Source organism: Triturus cristatus, chromosome 2_1 (assembly GCF_964204655.1).
Source record: "Triturus cristatus chromosome 2_1, aTriCri1.1, whole genome shotgun sequence".
In the NCBI taxonomy this organism is placed as follows: domain Eukaryota; kingdom Metazoa; phylum Chordata; class Amphibia; order Caudata; family Salamandridae; genus Triturus; species Triturus cristatus.
Genome location: NC_140581.1, coordinates 431386390 through 431410259, shown reverse-complemented (window position 1 = coordinate 431410259; position 23870 = coordinate 431386390). Strand labels below are relative to the sequence as shown.

Below are 23870 nucleotides of genomic sequence, written 5' to 3'. Positions count from 1 at the left end.
ATGTGGCGGGGTTTAGAGTAGTGCAACGTTTCAACGTGACATTCTCAGATGCTAGAATAACTTGCTCATACTTAGTTAATCTATTGTTTGTGAGGTGTTGCGTTTTTGTACGGGTTATCAACAATTCCACAGAATGGGGCACATAGACAATTAGCGGATGACCCATCACAATGCTCTCGTATCTTTCAATGCTGACACCAGTTGCAGCAATGGATTTCAGACATCCGGGCAAAGCAGACGCTACTAGATCTAATGTAGCTGAAAAATAGGCCACTTGTCTACGGGCACCACCATGTATCTGTACAAGGACCGCTAATGCACATCCCTCCTTCTCACAGCAGAAGAGCAAAAATGCTTTATTGTAGTCTGGCATTCCAAGAGCTGGGGCACGACATATGTTTTCTCACAACTCATAGAAAGCTCTCAAGCATTCTTTATCCCATGGTACCGGATCATTGATTTCTTTATGTGTCAATCTTAACATAGGCTTTGCTTGTAAGGAGAAGTTTGGGATCCACTGTCGACAATAGCCGACCATACCCAAAAACATACAGACTTCTTTTTGCGTTTTCGGAGTTCCCATTTGCAAGATCGCCTCTATGCGATCTGGTGACACTCTTCGCTTTCCTTTCTCAATGTGATGTCCTAGATACTGTACTTCAGGTAAACAGTATTGTAATTTGTTTGGAGACACCTTGTGTCCCTTCTCTGCCAAATGGTTTAACAAAGCCACTGTATCAATCCTGCACGCATCCTCATTTTCCGAGGCGACCAAAAGGTCGTCTATATATTGAACCAGAACTGATTTCTGGGGCATCACCAGCCCTTCCAGATTCTTTTTCATGCACTGGCTCAAGATGGAGGGGCTTTCTGTATACCCTTGTGGGATTCTACACTATGTTAAGACACGGTCGCCCATCCGAAATGCAAATAAATAATGGCCATCCTCGTGTAACGGTATAGAAAATAATTCCTTACATAAATCTATGATGGTAAACCATTCCGCTTCACATGGTATTTGAAAGAGAATCACGGTTGGATTCGGTACCACAGGACAACAGGGAATCACAATTTCATTAATCCTGTGCAAATCTTGTACTATCCTGGACTTGCCGCTAGGCTTCTTTAGTCCCATAATCGGTGAATTACAGAGACTTCCTCGTATCTCTTTTAGAATGCCTTGGGCAATCACTGACTCAATGATAGGAGTTATTCCAGCCACTGTTTCTGCAGACAGTCTGTATTGCGGGGTTCTTGGAAATTCAGCATTCGGTCGCACCTGTATCTTCACAGGTTTCACACCTCGGATTAACCCTATCTCTTCACCTGTGAAATCCTACACTTGCGAGTCAACTGAGTCTCTCAAATCATGTGGCAATTCAGCCTTGGTAAGAACCACAAACAGTTCTGCACACATGCTCATATTAGCCATTTTGAAATCAGCCTCGTCATCATAGGTTTGCAACTCCGCACCTCTCGGAGTGCATGAGATATTACAATTTATTTTGCATAACAAATCACGGCCCAGGAGACAGACCGGACTTATGTTACATACCACAATCTGGTGCTTATCCTTGAACGGCCCTATCCTGACAGGTAATGCATTTGTCAATGGGTTGGTCATTCTCTGATTGCTGACACCTACTACTTGTATCGAGTGACCTGAAAGAGATAGATTGGGGACCACATCTGTTCTTACTGTGGAACGCGCAGCTTCAGTATCTAATAAAAAGGTAACAGGATATCCGTTCACATCAGCATCTACAAACGGCCCACTCTGATCTACCTCCAAGATGGTATCGAGAGGGCATTCTTCCTGCAACCCCCTCTGGTACTGTAGAGGGTCCTGAGATGGAGCGTATCTATCTCGTAATTCAAAATATGGCATCTGTTGATATGCCTGATTGTACGTGGGTATTCTGGGAGGCTGTGGCACCTGTACTTGTGACTCACAACCTCAGTACATGGACCTAGGTCGAGTCACTGTCTGTAGAGTCTCGCTCATGTGTCCCTCTCCCTCATATGAAATCTGATTAGCCGGATTCAAGTGACTCTCGCACTTCCAATGTCCCGTCTAGTGACAGTAATAGCAGGCAGTCACCTTTTTCTGTTGTGCCACCCACTCACTTGTACTAATTTCTGTTCCACTTCCTCGTCCCTGACCTGGTTGGGTGGCCATTTGCTGACCCATACCTCGGCTGCTTCCTCTGCCTCGACCTGTACCTCCTCCAACCCCCTGCATGTAGTTGGCGCTTCTCAACTGAGCCAACATCACCTTGTCTTTCAATTTCTTTTGTGCTGATTCTACTTGATCACTACAATATTTAGCATACCGCAGTATTTCGTCCACCGACTTATTCTGCCAACATTTCAGGTGGTGCTGTATCATCAGACTGATATCAGACCTCAAACCCAACACAAACTTAGAGACAAACTGTCCCATATCCTTCGGATCAATAGTATCCAATGCACTATGCTGTTTGAATGCTAGTAACAATTGTTCATAATAATCATGCACTGATTCCTTAGGCTCTGGCATAGTACGGTCAATTTTAAGCCAATCAACAATCTGCGGTGCTACCTTAGACTGCAACCAAGTAATTACTTGGTCATATTTCCTCATGACATCAGGTGAAGGACCATGCGTTACAGAGTCTCTAGGTGGTTCTGCTGTTGGCCATTCAATAGCAATTTTGCATGCAGCCCACAAATCAGCCGGAACCACTATATCAAACAGAGTGTTCAAATCAATCCACAACACCTTCGAGATCTTGACAAACCGGTCTATCTGCTTATACCATTCCGCAAGTTTTTCCCTCAGCTGCGGAAAATCATTCATAAAAGCAGCCAAATCACCTCTGCTCCATCGCACGTGTACATACCCTCCATTCTGCACTCCTCTCAAAGGGAAATTTCCAGTAGCTTCCGTCCCTCCCCCCTGAGATGAGGTGGTACCTATTCCGGTCTTAGCGTTTTTATTTTTGGCCCACCTCTCTTCCCATCTGTCGAATGCTTTCAAAGCTTGCATGCCTATTGTCAGTTCTCTAATCTGAGCTTTCAACCCAACGGTTCATATTTCTTCCAACTCCTTATCTGTGTAATTTAATCTGCAAGAACTCTGCAACATCTTTCTGACCCACTATCCATTCGTGATGGATCTGCAGTAGCAGGTAATGGAGTACTATAAGCCACCAGTACCTGTCCTAAACCTGCTCCAGTTTGCGTAAGACTTCCCCCAGATATTGTCTCTTCCCTGTCACCAGTGTATTGCTGACTGTCATTCTGTCTCTAATCAGTAATATATATGGGGACTACTGGTCCAATAGAAACTGCCACTGACAAGGCATCTGGTAACTGTGTATTCCTTGCAGACTGGGCTAGTTCGTAATTAGGGTATTTCATTCCCCCTGACACTCCCGGGATCCGTACCATGGCTATTTGTCTCTTGACTCCATTGGGCTGTTCTTCAAACCCCGCCTGCCCTGCTCCCCCTGTCTCTTCTAGTAGCTGTGACCTCTCTGTCTCTATCTTGGAGTCACAAGGTGGAGGTCATTCTGCCAAGAGCCTGTCCAGGAAACTATCACCTGTATCACTATCCTCATCTTTCTTACTTTTTCCCTCTGATTCTCCTGCTAACATTCAAAAGGGATACAAGCGCTCTCCTTCTATAGTGTCTACTCTCCATCGTTTCAGCTGTGCATCCCATCTGGCATCTTGGTGTGCCTTCATTGCTCTCGTCATTCGTCCCTGTGATGTCTCTCGTTCCATTGCTAATGCCGCTCTCATCCAGGCGTCTAAAGCCTCAAATTGTGTGGGACTATGTGGAGGTTTAAGGGCAGCCATAACCCCCCTCAGCTGGTACAGAACATCCATACGAAATGACCCATAATGAGGGAAAGCCAATTCCTCTTCCTTCTCTGTGATGTTATGCCAATTCTGAAGCCAAACAATTGTATGTAAACCCACATTCGTTGCCATATAATGTGCAGGGGTATCCTCCGGTGGAGCTTCATCTCCAACACGAGTCACCACCCCTCTGTCACCTCTGCACAAGTCTCGCAACACCCGAAAACAACGCATCATGACAATCACTTGATTGGCAACCCACAATCCAATAGTCGACTACACTCGCAAAGCAATCAATCCCAGTGTGGCGTTACACCTACCGACCAATCTCAGCGCGGTGCACCCTGACGTCACTACTCACTCCTTGCACCGGCAAGCCCGCCTTTACAATTTCGCTTAGTACATTCGCTCACACATTCACTTCTACAAGTAACTGTATAACCCAAAGTTATTAACCAAGTAACCGGTCCTACCACAGACACAATAACTTACAGTTACAATAACAAGTAATTGTCTGTCCACTAAAAGAACGATAGAACACTCACAGAAGAACACGCATCTGCTATGACCTCCGACCTGCGTGGGTCACTAACTCATCGTGATCCACCCCCGGTACCTGAAGTGTCTCACAACAAGTGATTCCCTCACTCACACAAAGTTCCCTGACACAATTGAGCAGTCGACAGCGCTTCACGACTCTCACAATTTCTCAGACAATTACATTATAATACTATCCCGGGATCTTGGACTTCTCTTGAGCCTGTTTACCGAATTCTCTGATTTGCACGTGTTCCGAACCAGTACTAATAACCACAATCACTCAACATGCATCCCAACTTCGCAAGACATCATACAAATAAAACACACCACAATCTAACACTCTTCAAAAAACCGTTCATACTCACGCCGCCTCTCTTCGTTCCGCCGCACCGTCAACGTTTGCCGGATTCCACCACTCTTTGCCGATGTTCAGACTGCCGCATCTGGACTTCAATTCCTCCTACTCTGTCCTATATTTCTCCTTTCCCCTCACTATTCAGGGGTAAACCATCCTCTGCTATCATTTTATTAAGCTTATTTACCACTTTTCTTATAGGAGACGCAAATAGAAAATGTGTACAGACACCACATTTCCATATATATTACTGTTTGTTGACATTATAAGTTCAGTAGTATCACTGGTAGTTTCTCACACTTAAAACGGTTGTAGATAATGAACCTGTTATAGTAAAGTTTTCCCATTGCCAAAACCTGCGCTCAGCGGCAAAATGTGGAAATTTCAAAACTTAAATCGCAATGTATAAAAGTGACATTGAGAGTCACAAATGTTCACATTGTGAACTATTATGAAACACGAGAAAAAGAGAGATCCGTCAGGCTGACAAGGTCCCTCAACTCGATGAGCCCAGTAGTTCCTGTTTCAGGGATTCTTTCCATTCTTTCTGCAGTTCCTGCTTGAGCCCTTTTAGGTTATTTCTCATCAGAGGAGTATTTTCCCGTTATCTCATCACTGTCGTTTAGGCAACCATGGTTTGAACAGTGGGCATGCCTTTATCCCAGACTGTGTTTTGGGAGGTGCGCCAAAAGGGCTTCAAATGCCCCCCCCTCTCCAAAGTTGTGTGCCACAGCTCAGGCTGCAGATTCATGGATGCTTATTTCAGGGAATTGTGAGAAAGTAGAGAGAGATCCCTTATAAGATCAAGGGAATAGGATACTTTTTACAAGTGTCTGCTAGCAGTCCCTTGACTGTATATACAAACCAGTGTAATTCAAAAACATAATAGTCACACTCTCACGTTATTTAAAAAAATTATTAGTTACAATTTATTGTTTATAAAACAAGTTATGCATCACCATTTAAAATTCAATCTATTCTAGTCCCTACTTAACATTGATCTAAGCAGAAGATATAATCCCAACAATATATTCAATTTGAACATGAGAAAAATAAGAAACTAAGATATCATTTGATACTGCAAATGATCAAAAATGTAAACAGAACAAATTATTACATTAAAAACGCCTCGTTATGAGCCAGCATAACTGAGAAAACACACCAACAAAAGACATTACACTTTGTCATGTATTCACACATCCAGAATCAATACTGGACTTAAACCACTTATGGGATGTTTTGGGTTCTTTATCCCTATAAGTGTGTATCCGTTTCTGTGGATTGTGTGTTTCATGAGCGTCGACGCGTTTCGATAGGCTTTGTTTTATGCCCCTATCTTCCTCAAGACCATAGATAGAGGTTTTCTCTCAGTATTCAGTGCTTCTTTCGTTATTGATGTCGTTACTATGCCAACATCGTTCTCGTGCTTCAATTTCTATCCGTCTATACAGCTCGGATGGTATTGGGGATCAAGCCTGTGTGAAATCCTTTGTGTGCCTTCCACCCCGTGTCCTTTTTTATGGTACACTGATATTCTCCCGCATTGTCCGTAGAATGTCGATTGTCCTTAGCTGAAACAGCGGAAGGCTTATAACCGGGACCCTTGTGGATAAATAGTCCTTCGTATTGTGGGTCCCATATAGCCTTGAGCGCGCCGATAGTTTCGTGAATGCGGGGAAACTTCTTGGTCCTGCTTCGGACAATGCGGGAGAATATCAGTGTACCATAAAAAAGGACACGGGGTGGAAGGCACACGAAGGATTTCACACAGGCTTGATCCCCAATACCATCCGAGCTGTATAGACGGATAGAAATTGAAGCACGAGAACGATGTTGGCATAGTAACGACATCAATAACGAAAGAAGCACTGAATACTGAGAGAAAACCTCTATCTATGGTCTTGAGGAAGATAGGGGCATAAAACAAAGCCTATCAAAACGCGTCGACGCTCATGAAACACACAATCCACAGAAACGGATACACACTTATAGGGATAAAGAACCCAAAACATCCCATAAGTGGTTTAAGTCCAGTATTGATTCTGGATGTGTGAATACATGACAAAGTGTAATGTCTTTTGTTGGTGTGTTTTCTCAGTTATGCTGGCTCATAACGAGGCGTTTTTAATGTAATAATTTGTTCTGTTTACATTTTTTGATCATTTGCAGTATCAAATGATATCTTAGTTTCTTATTTCAGGGAATGCCTGGGCAGAGCACTGTTTGGGCAGCAGGTGTCGGGAGAAAAAATCTGTGGTTGATGGTGGGTGGCACCAGCCCTTTTTAGTGAGGGCAGGAACTTTTAAAAGATGGTACCCTTAGGCAGCTTCTTAGTAAAATGTTCCTGGCTGCCTGTTCTATCCCAGAAGGAGGGCCAGCCATGTCCTGTCAGGCAGTATGTGCATCAGGTTGCTAGTTGAACAAGTAGTTTATGTTACATAGTTACTTTAACAGTCGTGCAATTACTCTAACAGTCAGTATGCAGGCAGCGGAGGAGAGCAGCCAGTAGCGGCCCGTCCCCTGCCAGAGTGGCAGGGCAAGCCAGATGAGGGAGCTGGAGAGGGGCAAAGTCGGGATACAAATTAATAATTATTTTAAGAAAAAACGTACCTGACCGATGCCGTCAGCTGCATTGTGCTCTTCTGGGCACAGGGTCCCAGAGTGCACTGAGGCCAATCCTGATGCTGCATGAAAGCAGTGTCAGAATTGGCGTGAGCGCTAAGACTTTTCCCAGCCAGGCAGACTGGGAGCCTGTGCATGCTTTCTCAAGCCCCAGCAATGCAGTTGGGGCTGGAGAAAGCTTCACTGTGCATGAGGGTTTGGCCGGCCTGAAACGGCCAGCTAAACCCTCATGCGCAGAGAAGGGACAAGGAGGAGCACTACCACTCCCCACCACAGTGTCATCCCCCTGCCCCCGCCCTCAAGACTCATCAGAGTCCTGGGGGTGGGTCCAGGGGGATTAAAATAAAACAAGTTTTAAACCAGTTTTATTATTGTTTTATTTTTTGGTTGGTGGCAGGGTGGCGGCGCTCCTCTGCCCTAATGGAGAGGCCGCTGCTGAGAGCAGCCCATCACTGTGCTTCTCTACCTCATGATTGCTATGTAGCTCAGTTTATGCAGGACAGTACATGAGCACCACAGAAGGGACACATGTAGGGTGCGATTTTCCACAGTGCCTTGTTGCAGCTGCTCAGTGCTGCTGACCTCTCACAGTCCACCCCACAGAATGCTTTGAGTGCCTCTTGTCTAGGTATTTGGCAGCTGAACTTGTAATAGACTGACAGAAAGGATCAGCATGTCACTGTGCATGGACAGCACTTGTCACTGCGCCCATCAAAGCTTTCTGCTGTGGCAGCATGGTGTGCCCTGGACCATTGCCATTGTGTGTCTTAGAAATAGGGTTTCTGGTTGGCAGAGGTATGCACCCTATCCAAGCAGGATCCACAATCCTAATCAGGTTAAGTCAGATATACACCCTAAATTAGCCCTTGCTCACCCTCTGGTAGCTCGGCAAAGAGCAATCAGGCTTAACTGAAGAAAAGTAATGTGTAAAGTATTTGTGCAACACTTCAAACTGTAAAACAGCGAAAACACCACACAAAAAGATATTACACCTAGGAAGAAAAATAGAGCTTAATTTATTGAACAAAACAAGACAATACCAAAAAGACAAAAATACAATAAGTATAACCGGAGTTACAAATTTTTAAAGAATGAACTGAAATGTAGTGCTTAAAAGCATAAAGCGTCAACCGGAGATATCTGGTCACACTTGATTGGGTCAAATCCAAAAGTTCAAGCCGACCGTGATAGAGCGTAGGTCAGATATAGGGGCCACCGTTGGCCCGCTGAAACAGTACCTTGGTTTGCGGTAGCGTTGACATCGAAGACAAGAAGCAAGGAGCACAGGAGGTAATGTGTCAGTGTCAATTCTTAGAATGTCAGGGATGTGTCTTCTTTGAGCTGCACAAAGTTGAGATGCATTGGGAATGGAGGGGATGTGCCACACCGTCGGTGATGTAATGTCCTTGATCGTTTCAGCAGAGGTGATGCAATGGCATCTATAGGGATGCGATGGTTCCGAGTGGCGCAACAACGGTAATGCTTCAATTTTGGCAGTTGCAGCACTTTATACCCACTTCCAAGGGCCCAGGACTGGATTGGCACACTTAGCAGGGCAAAACTCTCAGACGGCAGAAACTAGGTTCTGTAGGCAGATGAGTTGGAATATTTTAATGCCCTTGAGAATTCAATCAGGAGGTAAACCAGCAAGCCTTTTGAGTCACATTGGTCCTAGGTTGAAGAGATGTAGGTCCAGTCCCTCTCACTCCCAGGCAAGAGGGCAGCAGGAAGCAGGTCAGCACAGCAAAGCAGGAGTCCAGAATATTAGCGGTCCAGCAGAGTGACAGTCCTTTCAGCAGCACAGCACTCCTTCTTCCTGGCAAAGTATCCAAAGGTCCAGAAGTGTACTGAGTTAGTGGTCTCAAGGGTCCAGTACTTATACCAAAAGGACTGTTTACTCCACCGCTTTTAACACCACAATAGCAAAAGGCCTCGGGCTACTTACAGGCCGGGTACTAGTTCTAGTCCTTTAGGGATGCCCCAGGACATAAGTGGTCTATATTGCAATATTAGATTCATGTTAAAACACTCTATTGGAAGATAGGACCTTTTGACTCCTCTTCCTTTTTCACTGAAACTTGGTTGAATTCAACCGATCTCCCCTGTATTCCACAAGCCCTTTCAGAAAATGGACCGTGAGTCCAGACTGAGGCAGTATTGGAATCGCATTCCGAGACACAGTCCACATAACACTCATTGACACCGTTCTAACAGATTGGGTGGAACTGTCAGGGCCGGACTAGGATTGCAAACCAGCTCAGTCAATTACATCTGACCGGCCCTGGGGGGGCCGGGGAGCTAGGAGGAACAGGCGGGAACACTGCTGCTGCTCTTTTGTTACAAGGGGCTGATTTTGCAACTCAGCTGCAAAACCGTCCCCCAATAAAAAAAATGGCCCCACCCGTCCACAACCGGCCTCCATCTTCCGGCCTACCGGTGAAACGCCCGGTGCCTGCTATGTCCAGTCTGGCCCTGGGAACGGTGCATTTTTAGAATCTAGATTTAGGCAACAAATTATTGGAAGGGGTCGCACATTTACCATCGTAAGTGGTTAAAAAAAAAGGAATATAACTACCTGCTAGCGGATTACTTCGCACCACATGTATTATATTCCCAAAATATTTTGCTTCTGGGCGACTTCAGAGAAAACAGGAGTGAGCCACCTCATGTCAGATATGGGTATGCTGGGCCTCAAACAAATAGTAGCTGGCCCCACTCAAGAGGTAGGTCACTTTAGACCTTATTTCCACAATCTACCCGGCGGCAAAGATCGGAGCCCCTCACGTGGTCTAAACCCTACTTGGTGAAGCTGAAAATCTCTAATGATATCCACTCTGTTAAGGCCAGTGGAGTGACTGGCAGAGAAAGAAGACAATGGAAGTCAGCAGTCTCTCTTGATTCATTTTCTAAAGTCTTTGAACACTTAGGGGCAGATTTATGAGCCCCTTGCGCCACTTTTGCGTCACTTTTCCCATGTTAAAAGTGACGCAAAAGTGGCGCAAGGGGCTCATAAATCTGCCCCTTAGAGACTACACAGGGCACTGATGTAATTATGGGTAAGGCCGGGTATCACAGCTGCCTTGCATGTGCGTTTGATGATTGCTCACTTTAAACTTTTGCAGGCAGAGGCCAGGCCCTCTGGTACTCAGTTGTATTAAGAACTGAAAAAGCAGAGGACAGACAGCTCGAATGGAGAAGGCATCAGACTACATTATCTTCGGGTAGAGAAGTCTGTAAATCTTTGCTCAATAGCTACCACAAACATATTAAACTTGTCTGCAAAATCTACTTAACATTAAAACTCAATCAACCTGGCAATTCGGCGAAAGAACTTTTTAAAGCTCTAAATTATTTTACAAAACCTCGTGTTTGCGTCTGGGCTATTCCAGCATCGCATCATTTCATTTGTGTGTCTCACTGGCTAACTTCTTTGAGGAGAAACTTTGTATAATCTATAAGAACTTCCCTGAGACCCTGAGACAGCTAGAGGAAGTGATTCATTTCAATAAGCCTCCTTCGAAGGCCAGCTCCTATATAGAGCGGTTCCAAGCTTGCACCCTCGAGCAAACTCTAGGGCTGCTGGCCCGCGCCACATCTGGCTCTCCGTTAGGTCTGCGCCCTACCAGCATGACTGCCTGTCTAGCCGACGTGATTGCATCTTCCGTCATGGTTCTTTTGAACCTCTCCTTGAATTCAGCAAAAAATCCTGTAGTTCGGAAATCCGCGCTGGTTTCTCCAATTTTAAAGACGCCTAATGCTGATCCGGAAAAACGCTATAATTACCGTCCCATCTCGCTGCTTCCTCTTTCAGGTAAAATCCTGGAAAGCTTGGTAAACATACAGCTAACCCCTCTTTCTGGAAGAGTGCGAGTTATTGGACATTTCACGATCAGGTTTCAGATCATTGCACAGTGTGGAGACTGCACTGCTGGTGGTCAGAGATGCCATCAAACTGTCCTTGGGCAGTGGCACTCCGGCTATGTGGGTGCTGTTGGACTTTTCAGCAGCTTTCAACACCATTTCTCACACCATTCTTATCCACAGGTTGTATAATGTGGGCATCTATGGCAAAGCGCTGGACTGTCTCATGGATTTTCTGGAAAATCGAACGTAGACTATTTTCTTGGACTCCTTTAAGTCACGGGCAATGCCAGTCAATGAAGGGGTTCCGCAGGGCTCCTTCTTGAGCCTGACATTATTTAATACTTACGTGGCTCCCACTGCTCAAATTGTTACATCCTTCGAGTTTGAGATGATATCTTACACTGATGACACCCAACTTGTCAACTCTTTTGGGCACGACCTCATTAAGGTCAAATACTGATATGCAGACTGCATGAGATACATTGCAAGCTGGATGACAAGAAAGTAACTGTCTCCAATTAGATAGCAACAAGACAGAGATTCTCCTGTTCAGTAAGCTCAAGAGCTCTGGTCCACTGATAGGTGGACCTCCAAATTAGGTTTGGCCCTGTCTCGATGCAGGTAGTAAAAAACAAAAAACCTCAGCGTGAAACTGGACCAGACACTCTCTATGAAGGAGCAGGTCATCGCTACCTCTGACTTTTGCATTGCCACCATGCCCCTGCTCAGGAATGTTTTTCTCTGGCTTCCACCAACCTCCAAGCAAACCCTAGTCCGGGCTTTGATTACAAGCCGTTTGGACTATGGAAATGCGCTGCTTGTAGCGGCAAACGACATGTTGACGTCCAAGCTACAGGTTTAGCATAATGCAGCTGCCTGACTGGTCTGCAGTCTTCCCTCATGCTCTCCGTCAGCACCCATTCTGAATGCCTTGCTTCAAGTCAGGTAGTGCTCTATCTTTAAGCTACGCTATTTTACGCACAAGGCTCTAATTAGCAAAGCTCCTATCTATTTAGTAGGCTCAGCTATAATCACCCCTCCAGACAGCTTAGATCCACAAATAAAGTACCACTACAGATTACCCAAATTCACAGTTCATGACATGGGGCAGATCCTTTTCTTACCTCGCACTACTGTACTGAAACAGACTTCCTTTGCATAGTCGCCTTTGTACAGAGTTAGGCAAATTTAAAAGGCTCTTGAAAATGTGGCTGTTCTAAATGCATTTTGGCAGGTTTGGAAATTAGATGAGTACCAAGTTACACCTTCGAATGGGAGTCGCAGCACTATAACAAGTGGCCTCAACATAACATAAGATAACATAACATGAATTAACGTAACATGCCCAGTTGTGCCTTTGAAGTGTGGGAGACTTCTAGAAGAGTAAGTAAGTAAGCAAATGTTTTTATTGTTAGATTAATTAAAATCATTGCAATATGAAATACAGTGACAAATAGAGAGAGGCCTTGGCAGTGCAGAGAGTCCCTACCCTTCCTTCCCTGGCTCCAGACTCACTACAGGGGGGTACCCAGCCCTTTGTGTTGATACAGGACACAGCCTATTAAGGTGTAAGTGTCAGCTCCTCCCTCCAATCCTGCCAAGGATGACCCATCAGGATGTGGATGGCCCATCAGTCACACCTATGCTGCCTTTGTGTGGCTGTCTAGAGAGAATGTAGAAAGCCCAGCTTTCACCCAACCCAGATGAGTATTCAGCGACAGGCAAAAGGCACCAAAAGGCTTAAGTACAAAAAGGCCAACTTTCTAAAAGTTGCACAAAACATAGTGGTGGCTGTGTTGTTTTAAGTCACTTAACTCAAAAACTAGGGCAAGTGAATCAATAAACTTCTCATCAGGACAAGAGCTAGTTGTATTTCTTATTTGTCTTGTCCCTTCAGGGGCAGGCAAATTCCATATTTGGTTCACCAGGCTGTTCGACTGATGTACACCTTGCCCAAACATTGCCATATCTCCCAGGCAACGATGGACCTTCATTGACTGCCAGTTGTACAGAGATCCATGTTCAAACCATGCTGCATGGTTTTTAAGTTTCTCTACCTGAATTACCCTGCTTTCATGAAGTCTAGGATCACAAAATACCACCCAACCAGAGCTTTAAGATTGAGTAAATTTCACCTCTTGACAACTCCACCTTGGAAAAAACAAAGGATCGGAGGGCGTCGGTTTTCCATTATCGCTCCTCGTATATGGAATAGCCTGCCTTTGGACCTAAGGTCCTCCTTGGATCTTGCTACATTTAGGAGACTCCTGAAAACACTGACAGGCATACCACTAAGAGAGGTTGAAGTTGACTCGCTACCGAGCACCAAGAGACTGTCTGGTGGATGTGCTCTTCATAAATGGACAGTAACATAACATAACATAACACAGGCCAAGTTTATTGATTCACTTGCCCTAGTTTTTAGTAAAGTGACTTAAAACCACACAGCCTCCTTGTATGATTTGTGCAATTTGTTAGAGGCCCACAGCGGCTGGTGATAAGGGCTTCTTTACCCCTCTGAATCCCAAACTTTCTAAAAGTGGCATTTTCAGAATTACAGTTTCAAATACGACTTCACCATAAGTTATGATTTTAAATTATGATACCAGAGACACCAAACTCAGGGGTCCATTCTTTTCCCAACTGTAGATTACACTTATAAAGTGTAATAAGGTAATCTCAATGTTATCCTATGGGAGTATGTAGAGATCTCCAGCCAGGAGATGTCATGGACTGTTACCTAGTTACTTGTAGAATGACATGGGGAAGATTCTAAGTGGGGACAGTTGAAGAGAGCCATTGGATGTATGAGAAGTTGCTCTCTGCTGGGATGCTGTACCATTAATAAATCTACAAGAAAACCTTAAAGAAACCTGTGAAGGCTCTTCTTTTCATGGCGACGAGTTGACCAGCTGCGCAAGGAGCAGAATTCAGCATCCCATCCTTGGATTTACAACAAAAGATTAAGGCAAGATCAAAACAAATTGAAACTACTTACTCTGTGGAACTGAAAATTACTTAAATACATAATATAAACAAGACTATTCTCTGAATGAAGTAATTTTTCTGGAGCAAGTTATCAATAACTATCCACGCGTATATTCTTAACTGTGCATAGCCTTAAACATTGTTCACTTTGGGACATACTACTTAAAGAAACCAGATGAACACCATTTGTTCTTGTTTACTAGTATAAATTTTATCTATAATACATCTGAAGACTGAGTGTTTCCAAGTAAATATATTCGCATATACTAGATGTGAAATGCATATTTAAAAGGATGTTTAGCGTTGCTTAAAAGAACATTAAAGCATATATTCTTGCTAAGTGATTACAACTGAACATATCCGTGTATGCCACATCGTGAAATGCATACTTAAAAGGATCACCCTTTAAAAATAGATAACAGCGCGCGTAGAAAGCTATTACTTAGAGTGTTTACTTTCAAGCACTCAACCAAGACGATCAACTTCTAAAGTAAACACAAGCGCGCAGACAAAGGAAACCTTTATTTTGAACATTTCTAATCTCAGCAGTCCAAGACAAGCAATTTAAATAACTATTTAAATAACTGGGAATCATCAGCTTCTTTTAAAACAAAGCACCATACCTGAATTTCTCTTCAACAAGTACCTCTCTATGGTCCAAATAAAACAGACTGTCAATGTAACAACACTAAAAAAGGACTTTCAATACTACAAACACTGAGAAGAGACTATCATCTACAAGGAAGCAAGCACATTTCAAATGAAAACAAATAACAAAGAAAACAGATAAATTCATAGTAATTTTTGAGAAATTACTTACACTGACAATAAGTCATTATAAATATAGTTGTTTAATATATTATATATATATATATATATATATATATATATATATATATATATATATATATATATATTTTTTTTTTTTTAAATATATTTATTTATTTATTTCTAACTATTCCTTCCTTACAGGTGTCATGTCTGACCAAACTATGTCATCCCCTCCACCCTTCCTATCATCACCAGGGGAACCATCTATACCTTGGTTACAATGGAAGAAATTGTTTGTAACCTACCTTTTAGCTATTGGTGGAGACAAATATGGCCCAGTTAGACGCCAAGCTATTCTTTTACATCATTTAGGTGTCGAAGGCAGGAGAGTATACGAAGAGATACCTGAAATCTCTTTAGGAATGGGAGATGGTCAACCTTGCAATATTTATGACATGTCGCTGCAAATGTTAGAATTGCATTTTACGCCTAAGACTAATGTTGTGCTTGAACGTCATAAATTTTTCACAAGAAGTCAAAAGGAAGGTGAAGATATCAAATCATATGTATCTACGCTAAGAGGATTGGCCATAACATGCAAATTTGAACAACTAAATGACTCCTTAATAAGAGATCAAATTGTAAGATGCACCAATAACAAAAAGATAAGAGAAAAATTGCTAATGAAGGAGTATACCTTAGATGAAGCAATACAGATTGCGAAAGGAATGGAGCATACCGACATATGGATCAAAGAAATGGAAGGACCTATTAGCAATTTTAAACAAGAGAAAGTTGAACTTGTTGAAAAGAAAGAGAGAAAAATGGAAGTAAAAGCCAATAGTGCTACCAAAAAATATCCACCTCAATTTGAAAAAACTAATTTCCAGCCTAGGGAAATTAAATGTTTTAGATGTGGCGCTCCTGGACACATAGCTACAAGTCTTAATTGTATGGCAAGAGGAACACTATGTAGAAATTGTGGAAAGAGAGGACATTTTGCAAAAATGTGTCGCACAAAAGGGCTTGTGAGAAACCAGGTTCAAGAGGTGGAGGATATTTGTGAATATGTTGATGATATTCTACTAATGGTCGATGGAGAACAAAGTGTAGTAGAAATAAAAGAAAGCCTTGGGGGACATACGCCCAATATAAAGATGGAAAGTACTGATAAGCTAGAAAAGCCACATTGTAATATTTTGATCAACGAAAAAGAGATAAGATTGTTGGCTGATTCGGGGAGTTTATATACTCTAATATCAAATAAGTCCTTTGAAAATAACTGGCCTGGGGGCAGTGGTCTTGTCATGCAAAACCCTGATATACGTGCAGTAGGTTATGCGGGGAAAAGGATTGAAATTCTAAGTATGGCTTTTATGACTTTAAAATTTAAGGGTGAGGCAGTTAGGGGCAGAATATATATCACAGATTATGGATCAGACCTTCTAGGATGGCGCCATCAGAAGGATCTAAATATCATCATCAATCCTAATGCCAAAGAACCGGTTATGGTATTGGAAAAATGTAATGTCCATAATGTAAATGATGATGTAAAAATTTTTGAAAAATATCCTAATGTTTTTAGTTCTAGGTTAGGATTATTGAAGGGATTTGCACATAAAATTATTTTAAAAGAAACTGCCAAATCTGTTGTCCATAAGGTGAGAAATGTCCCTAACCTCATGCTAGAACCTTTACGTCAGGAAATAGATAATTTGTGGAAGCAAGGCATCATAGAACCAATTGAGGCTTCTGATTGGTTGGCTCCGATTGTGATTGCCCCTAAGGATGGAAACAAAATTCGTCTTTGCATAGACTTACGAGATCTTAACAAAAACATTTGGGTAGACAGAGAACCCTTGCCTAATATATCGGAGATGTTGTCAACAATGGGTGAGGGCAAGATTTTTAGTGTCCTTGATATGTCTGCCGCTTACCATCAGATTAAGCTACATGAATCATCCAGGCATTTGACCTCTTTTGCTACACCTCTTGGTGCGTACAGGTACAAGAGGATGCCTTTTGGTTTGGCGTCGGCTTCAGCCGTCTTTCAAAGGGCAATGAAGAACATTTTTGGTGATATGCAGAAGATTTGGTGTTTCCAAGACGACATCTTGATTGCTGGGAATGATTTATTAGATCATGATAAGTTGTTTGAGGAAGTGATGAAAAGGTTAGAAAAATATAATCTGACGATCAAACAGGAAAAATGTCAATTGAGAAAGGAAAAGGTTGAATATCTGGGGCATGAGGTGAGTTCAGAGGGAATACGACCTAAGAAAAGTATTGTTGATGCTATTACAATGGCTCCTGAACCAACTAATAAGGATGAGCTTAGATCCTTTTTGGGATTAGCGGAGTATTGTTCAAAATACGTAAATAGCTTTACTGAGATTGTTGAACCATTAAGAGAAATTATGAAAAAAAATATTCTCTTTGAATGGTCAAAAAGTTGTAAAGAAAGTTTTGATCTTATAAAAAGGAAAATATCTGAAGCACCTACTTTAGGACGTTTTGATGTGAGTGCTAAAACCTTTTTAACTACAGATGCGAGTGGAGTTGGTGTTGGAGCAGTGTTATCTCAAATTATCGGTGGGGAGGAGCGGATCATTGGTTTTGCTTCAAGGAGATTACAAGCTGCTGAAAAGTCATATTCAGTAATTGAAAGAGAAGCCTTGGCATGTTGTTGGGCGATGTGCCATTTTAAGTTTTACCTATGGGGTCTCCCTTTCAAAGTACGAACTGATCACAAGCCATTGTTGTACATCTTCAAGGGTGGAAGAGGGTTAGAAGGGAGTATAACCCCAAGAATTTCTAGATGGCTATTGTCTGTCTTAGAATTTAATTATGAGATCGAATATGTTAAAGGAGTAAAGAATGTAGTCGCTGATTACTTATCAAGGATGCCTCTTGATGTGAAGTCTGATGAGATTTGTGTGAACACAAATACTGACTTTATTAGTAAGATTGATGTTGTTGCTTTATTGCCTGAAGAATGGAGCAAAGCTATGGAAAATGACCCTGTATTAAGGAAGGTAGGAGGTAAGATCATTAATGGTTGGAATTCTGAAGACTGCAAGGATTTGGAACTTGTGGAATTTTTCAAAATTAGAGAAGAGTTAAGCTTGAGTAACGGAAATGTTATGACAAGATGGCAAGTTGTACCTCCTAAAGATGTGAGGAAACATATTCTTAACATAATTCATGAAGGTCATCCTGGGCAAGGAATGTCAAAACGAAGAGTGAGGGAATCTTTTTGGTGGCCTGGTGTAGATTCAGAAGTTGAAGCTTTAGTAAAAAATTGTCAAATTTGTTTAAACAGTGACAAGTCTAAAGTGGTACGTCAACCCCCATTGGAGTGTACGAAATTTCCATCAAGACCGTGGGAGAAGTTAGCCATGGACTTTATAGGGCCAGTGAACAAGTTGGGGTTAAGAGATAAGTTCATTTTAGTCTTAGTAGATTATCACTCTAAATGGTTCACGATAGGGACAATGGGTGAAATCAATACTGGTAACGTAATAAAATTCCTTGAGGGAATCTTTCTGGAGGAAGGTATACCAGGCAGTATAGTGACCGACAATGGTGTGCAATTTGTTTCAAGGGAGATGCAAGAGTATCTTGCAACAATGGGCATTGTTCATGAAAAGGTAGCTCTCTTTAGACCTCAAGCTAACGGTTTGGTGGAAAGGGTTAACCGAATAATAATGGAAAACATTCAGTTATCCCTTGCAAATGGTTTGTCATGGAGGGAGGAGTTGCAAAAAATGATGTGGGCTCATAGGATTACCCCTCATTCTAGTACTGGAATAGCCCCTTTTGTGTCCCTTAAAGGTAGAGAACCAGGGAAAAAGGAATGTCCTGTTTGGTTATATAAGAAGGATAAGATATGGATTGATCGTGAGGAAGTGTTGAAGAAAGTGGAAGTGGGTCAACGGAAGATGAAAGACACTTATAATTTTAGAAAGGGAGTTAAGCATATGACATTGCATGTTGGTGATTGGGTTGTGGTGCGGAAGAATGAATGGGTCCGTAAGGGTGAAAGTAAATATTTGGGACCTTTAAAAATCAAAGGCGTGAAGTCCAATATCGTGATATTGGAAGATGATACGATGTGGAGTTTAGGAAACGTTTGCAAAGTACAAAGACCATAGGATGTTTCCTGGAAACATAAGTTGGGAAATAAGAATATTGATTTATGTTTCCTAATGCCATAAATTGGAAATAGCATTTTTATTTATGTTTGCAATGTACAAAGGTTATAAGATGTTTTCTGGTAATATAATTAGAAAGTAAAAATGTTAATTTTGATTTTGCATTTATATAATGTATTATTAGAGAAACAAATATGTTAAATTTATTGATCCTTCTGTATTTCCATAATAGTGTTTACACTGTATTTGTTGTTGTATAAAAGGGAGATATGCAGAGATCTCCAGCCAGGAGATGTCATGGACTGTTACCTAGTTACTTGTAGAATGACATGGGGAAGATTCTAAGTGGGGACAGTTGAAGAGAGCCATTGGATGTATGAGAAGTTGCTCTCTGCTGGGATGCTGTACCATTAATAAATCTACAAGAAAACCTTAAAGAAACCTGTGAAGGCTCTTCTTTTCAGAGAGATAGGCCTTGCAGAAGTGAAAAACATGTTTTTCACTACTAGAACATGTAAAACTTAGAAAGTACATGCTCTACTTTTTAAATACACTGCACCCTGCCCTTGGGAAGTCCAGGGCCTATTGGTGACTTGTATGTATAAAAGAGAAGGTTTGGGCCTAGCTAGAGTGTTAGCTTGCCAGGTCAACACGGCAGTTCAAACTGCACACACAGGCTCTACAGTAGCAGACCAGAGACATGTTCAAAGGGGTACTTAAGTGGGTGATACAATCAATGGTGCAGGCCCACTAGTAGCAGTTAATTTACAGGCCCTGGACACATATAGTGCACTTTACAAGGTACTTATATGTAAATTAAATACAGCCATTGGGTAGATGCCAATGTTACCATGTTTAAGGAGTGAACACAAGCACTTTAGCAGAGGTTAGCAGTGATAAAGTGCACAGAGTCCGAAGCCTACAAAAACGAATTAAGCAAAAATTGGAGGAGGAAGGCAAAATGTTTGGGGGTGACCCTGCAGAAAGGGCCATTTCCAACACTGTGGTTTACCTATTGGGCCTCCATACCATCTCTGTGAGTGGAATTGGTGGTTGGAAAACATGGCGAAAAGGGAGGCAACCTCCAAATCCATTACACAGACATATTTCAAAGACTCAATTGAAGCACAATCTAGGTGCCAACCTCTGAACCTTACTGTCTCCCAGGCTGACTCACTTTTGTAGTCAGCTGGTTCCAACCCTGCTTTCTACTACCCTATGCCAACTTCAAATTGGCAACTGTAGTCTTGTATATTAATGCACCTTTTCTGAGACACAATCCAGATGCCTCTCCTCTTTTAAATGTCTGCCTGAAGAGGGAATGTCAAACCTCAAGCTTGGTGTCACCCCAGCATCCACGCAATTAAGTAGCCTGAGACCATCAAACCCATGTAATGACTTTCCAACGCAGATTAACGCTTGACAGTTACTTGAGCTGCCTTAAATGCTCTGGATTTACCAAGACATGCAAGGTGGCCAAACACTGCTTGGTAAATCTGATTTGAGGATTACATTGCCCTTGCGTTGGCCTGCATGATGCATTGGCAATGCAATCCTTTGATAAACCTGGGACTTGTTTTTGAGAATTAAACATTCTCAGACCGTATTTATCTTACAAAAGACACATAAATAGAATGTCCTGATATTGACACACTTCCATATATTTATATAATTTACATTGAACATCGATATGAATACATGGGTAGACATAAACTTTTCTGCCAGAAATTTCTGTAATTCATATCATGGTTACCCACTGAGCTGGCCCTTCAAGCACCATCTCCATGAAAATGTGATTTCACCCCCCCCAGATTTCCACTTGGGGGTCCTACTTAGTACTTGACAAAGTGAACTCAGCCACTCCCTCATACCAAGGTAACGTCCTTGGGCCAACCATGAAGTTGGACCCTAAGACATGCCAGAGCAACCCAAAATGTGATCCCCCTGGCACCGTTTGGAAAATGGACCTTGGTAACCCGGCCATATCTTGGTCCCCTTGTGCTAATACTGTCTGACAAATCACCTCCAAGCACTTGCTGACAGTCAAAGTATAATTGCTGCCACAAATATTTGCTATATCACCCAAACCCCACCTTCCGCTGCTCCATTACCTCTCCATGGGGTTATAATTAAAGCTGAAACCGGAACGCACCTTATCTTATCGAGTCTGATGCCAAGGTGGTTACCTACCTTTTGGCCAACGATGAATTTCTCACTACAAATGCGACAAAACATTGCAGAAAAACCCAAAAAGCGCACTTAAACATCAAAGTCTCACAAGAAAAACCTATCTAAAGGCAGGAAGGTGGCAGGCGAGGCAAAGAGGTCAGGGAGGCAGCAGCATGCAACAGTTCACCATTGGGGCAGGGACTGTGACCCTGAACCTGCCCTTCCATCTTAAATGGAGGTTGCCTCAGGCAGGGTCGCATTTTTACAGGTTTCATCACCCACTTTCCGGCTGCTGCTGAAAGTTAGAATTTTCGCGCACTATGGCAAGAACTGCCATTGGGCACCACCTCCCTTCTCCCACTGGCCAATGTCTAAATTCTTGTGGCTCCAACATGAGCCCCCTTTGTTCATATTAGTTCTTTGTCCTTTCCTTTTATGCCCTTGTCTGCTTTTTCCTTCCCATGTGTGGCAGTGCATTTTGACTTTTATCACATAGGCAGTCACCTGAGCGTCGGCATAGTTCATTCTACCTGCTGTCCCTGTAGCCACGGTCTCTATATGCCAATTTCTCTTTTGCTTCTCCTTGTCATCTTCCACTTTAATTTTTCTCCACCAACCACTTCCCAGCTCTTACATTTCTCTTTTGCATCCTTTTTTACTTCTTCGCTCTGTCTGTACTTCGCTGCTCTTTTTAAATTTCCCCACCTCAAACATAGACCAAAAGGACATATGAAAACGACTTAAAAGCAATTTATTTCATAAAAAGTTCACAACAAAGTGTAGATGGTGAGGAAGACATGGGAGGAAGAGCGTGCATGGTTGAGTGGATTAAGAAAACAAGGTAAACAAAGATGAGTGGTGCATTTGTAGTGCAAAGCATGACATGTCTAGAGTGTTACTGTGCAACTTACCAATCGAAGAATTAAGACTGCCTGGGATCGAGAACCATATTTCAGTGCTTGTATGAATAAGTAGTGGAACCCAAAACTGAAATTGGTTGCACTTCTAGAGATGAGCTGATTACCTAGAATACATAAATGAGTTCCAACACAGATAAAATTAGTTCCTACACATGCACAGAGAGTGGAGCTCTGTAATAAACAGACCCCATCCTCCTGTAGGGTTGAGCTCATTCACAGATAGAGATTACCTTTTTTCACAGTTTTATATAGCGTAAACCTGACCCGAAGGTAATGGAGCACTTTACACGAGCACCAGTTTCATTACACAAGGTCATATTTGTTTCTTAGGCACAGGTAGATTAAGTAATTTGCCCTGGATCACATGATGCAGAGTTGATACAGGGACTCAATCCTAGTTCCCCAGTTCCAAGGTCAGCAGCTCTGGCCACAACACTACAGCTGAGTCCCTGGCCACATTTTGCTGTACCCTTGCATAGATAAAGCAGAATGTTTGTGCAGATGGAGCTGAGCTTCCACAGATGTTCTGTTGAGATTCTTTAAAGACAGTTCATTTCTAGCACTGAACCAGAGAAGAGTTCCTGTTCCCATAGAACTGAGCCCCTGCACAGCATGAGTCGTGCTGATTCATAGATTGCGTTGAGCCAGTTCAGAGGCAAAACTCAGCTCCTTCAGGATTCATTACTACAATGTAAAAGCTGAATTTCTCTGGGGACTGGGATATTGGTCACCAGCTCATAATCTGTGGAAGTACCACAAGCCCGTCATCCAGGTTAGTCTTTGACATGGTCTGTCTCTGATAGGGAGTCAGGAGGAAAAGGTGGAAAGTCCGATGAGAGTGAGAGAGATGGGACGGAGGAAAGAAATTGTGAGGATGGAGAAAGAGAGACAGAAAGACGAGCTGCGGAATAAGGCAACATTTACTGCACATTTCACATATTATATTTGGTCTCTTCCTCACCAGACGTCAGACTGTCATTGTGAATGGGTGTTGTCACTGCTGGTTGTGAGTATTGCAGGAACAAATCCACATTTTGGGTAATACTACTTATTTTCCTTTACAAACTAAATGCTGGGCGGGGGTGACGTTTGCATACATAACATAGTCCCTTAGCAGCCATGTTTTAGAACTGCAGAAGGTGGTATAGTCACTTTTGAAACTCTGTTTGGGACATCAAGCATTGCCCTTTCGCATATTTTGGCGAGGTCGGTCTTTTATTAAAATCATGTATAAAAATGAACATTGACAAGTCATTTTTTTTTTACTTCTTTTAAGTTAAATTATTTATTATAAGGATCACTGAAACATACCATAGACTCATCATGACACTGGTAGCATTCCTAGCATAATGAATAGGTACTGGGAACATGGCAGCAGACGTAGAAGCAGCACAGATACTGTCAAATTTAGGAGGCACAAAAAGGACAACAATTGTGAAAGCTTTAACCCTTAATGAGCATATGGATTGGTCCTTTCACAGCTGTAAACAAAGGCTGAAACTTAAGCAGAGTACTGGCAGTCTTGCTAAAGTCAAACAGGCCTCCTTTATAAGCCTATTAGCCCACTAATAGAGATTTTTCAAAACACAAGCTCTGGGAGCAATCACCTACGGGGCGGAGTTGTGGAGGCACAAGCCCGCG

General features: G+C 42.5%; 1 long non-coding RNA gene across 1 annotated transcript in view; it reads right to left on the bottom strand.

The window, feature by feature from the left end:
• The window catches only part of LOC146865414 (uncharacterized), a 341143-nt gene that overhangs the window by 4351 nt on the left and 312922 nt on the right, over positions 1-23870 (bottom strand). The window contains exon 5 of the long non-coding RNA XR_014970150.1: positions 22221-22333. This is a non-coding gene — a long non-coding RNA (uncharacterized LOC146865414). The remainder of the gene's footprint in view (positions 1-22220; positions 22334-23870) is intronic.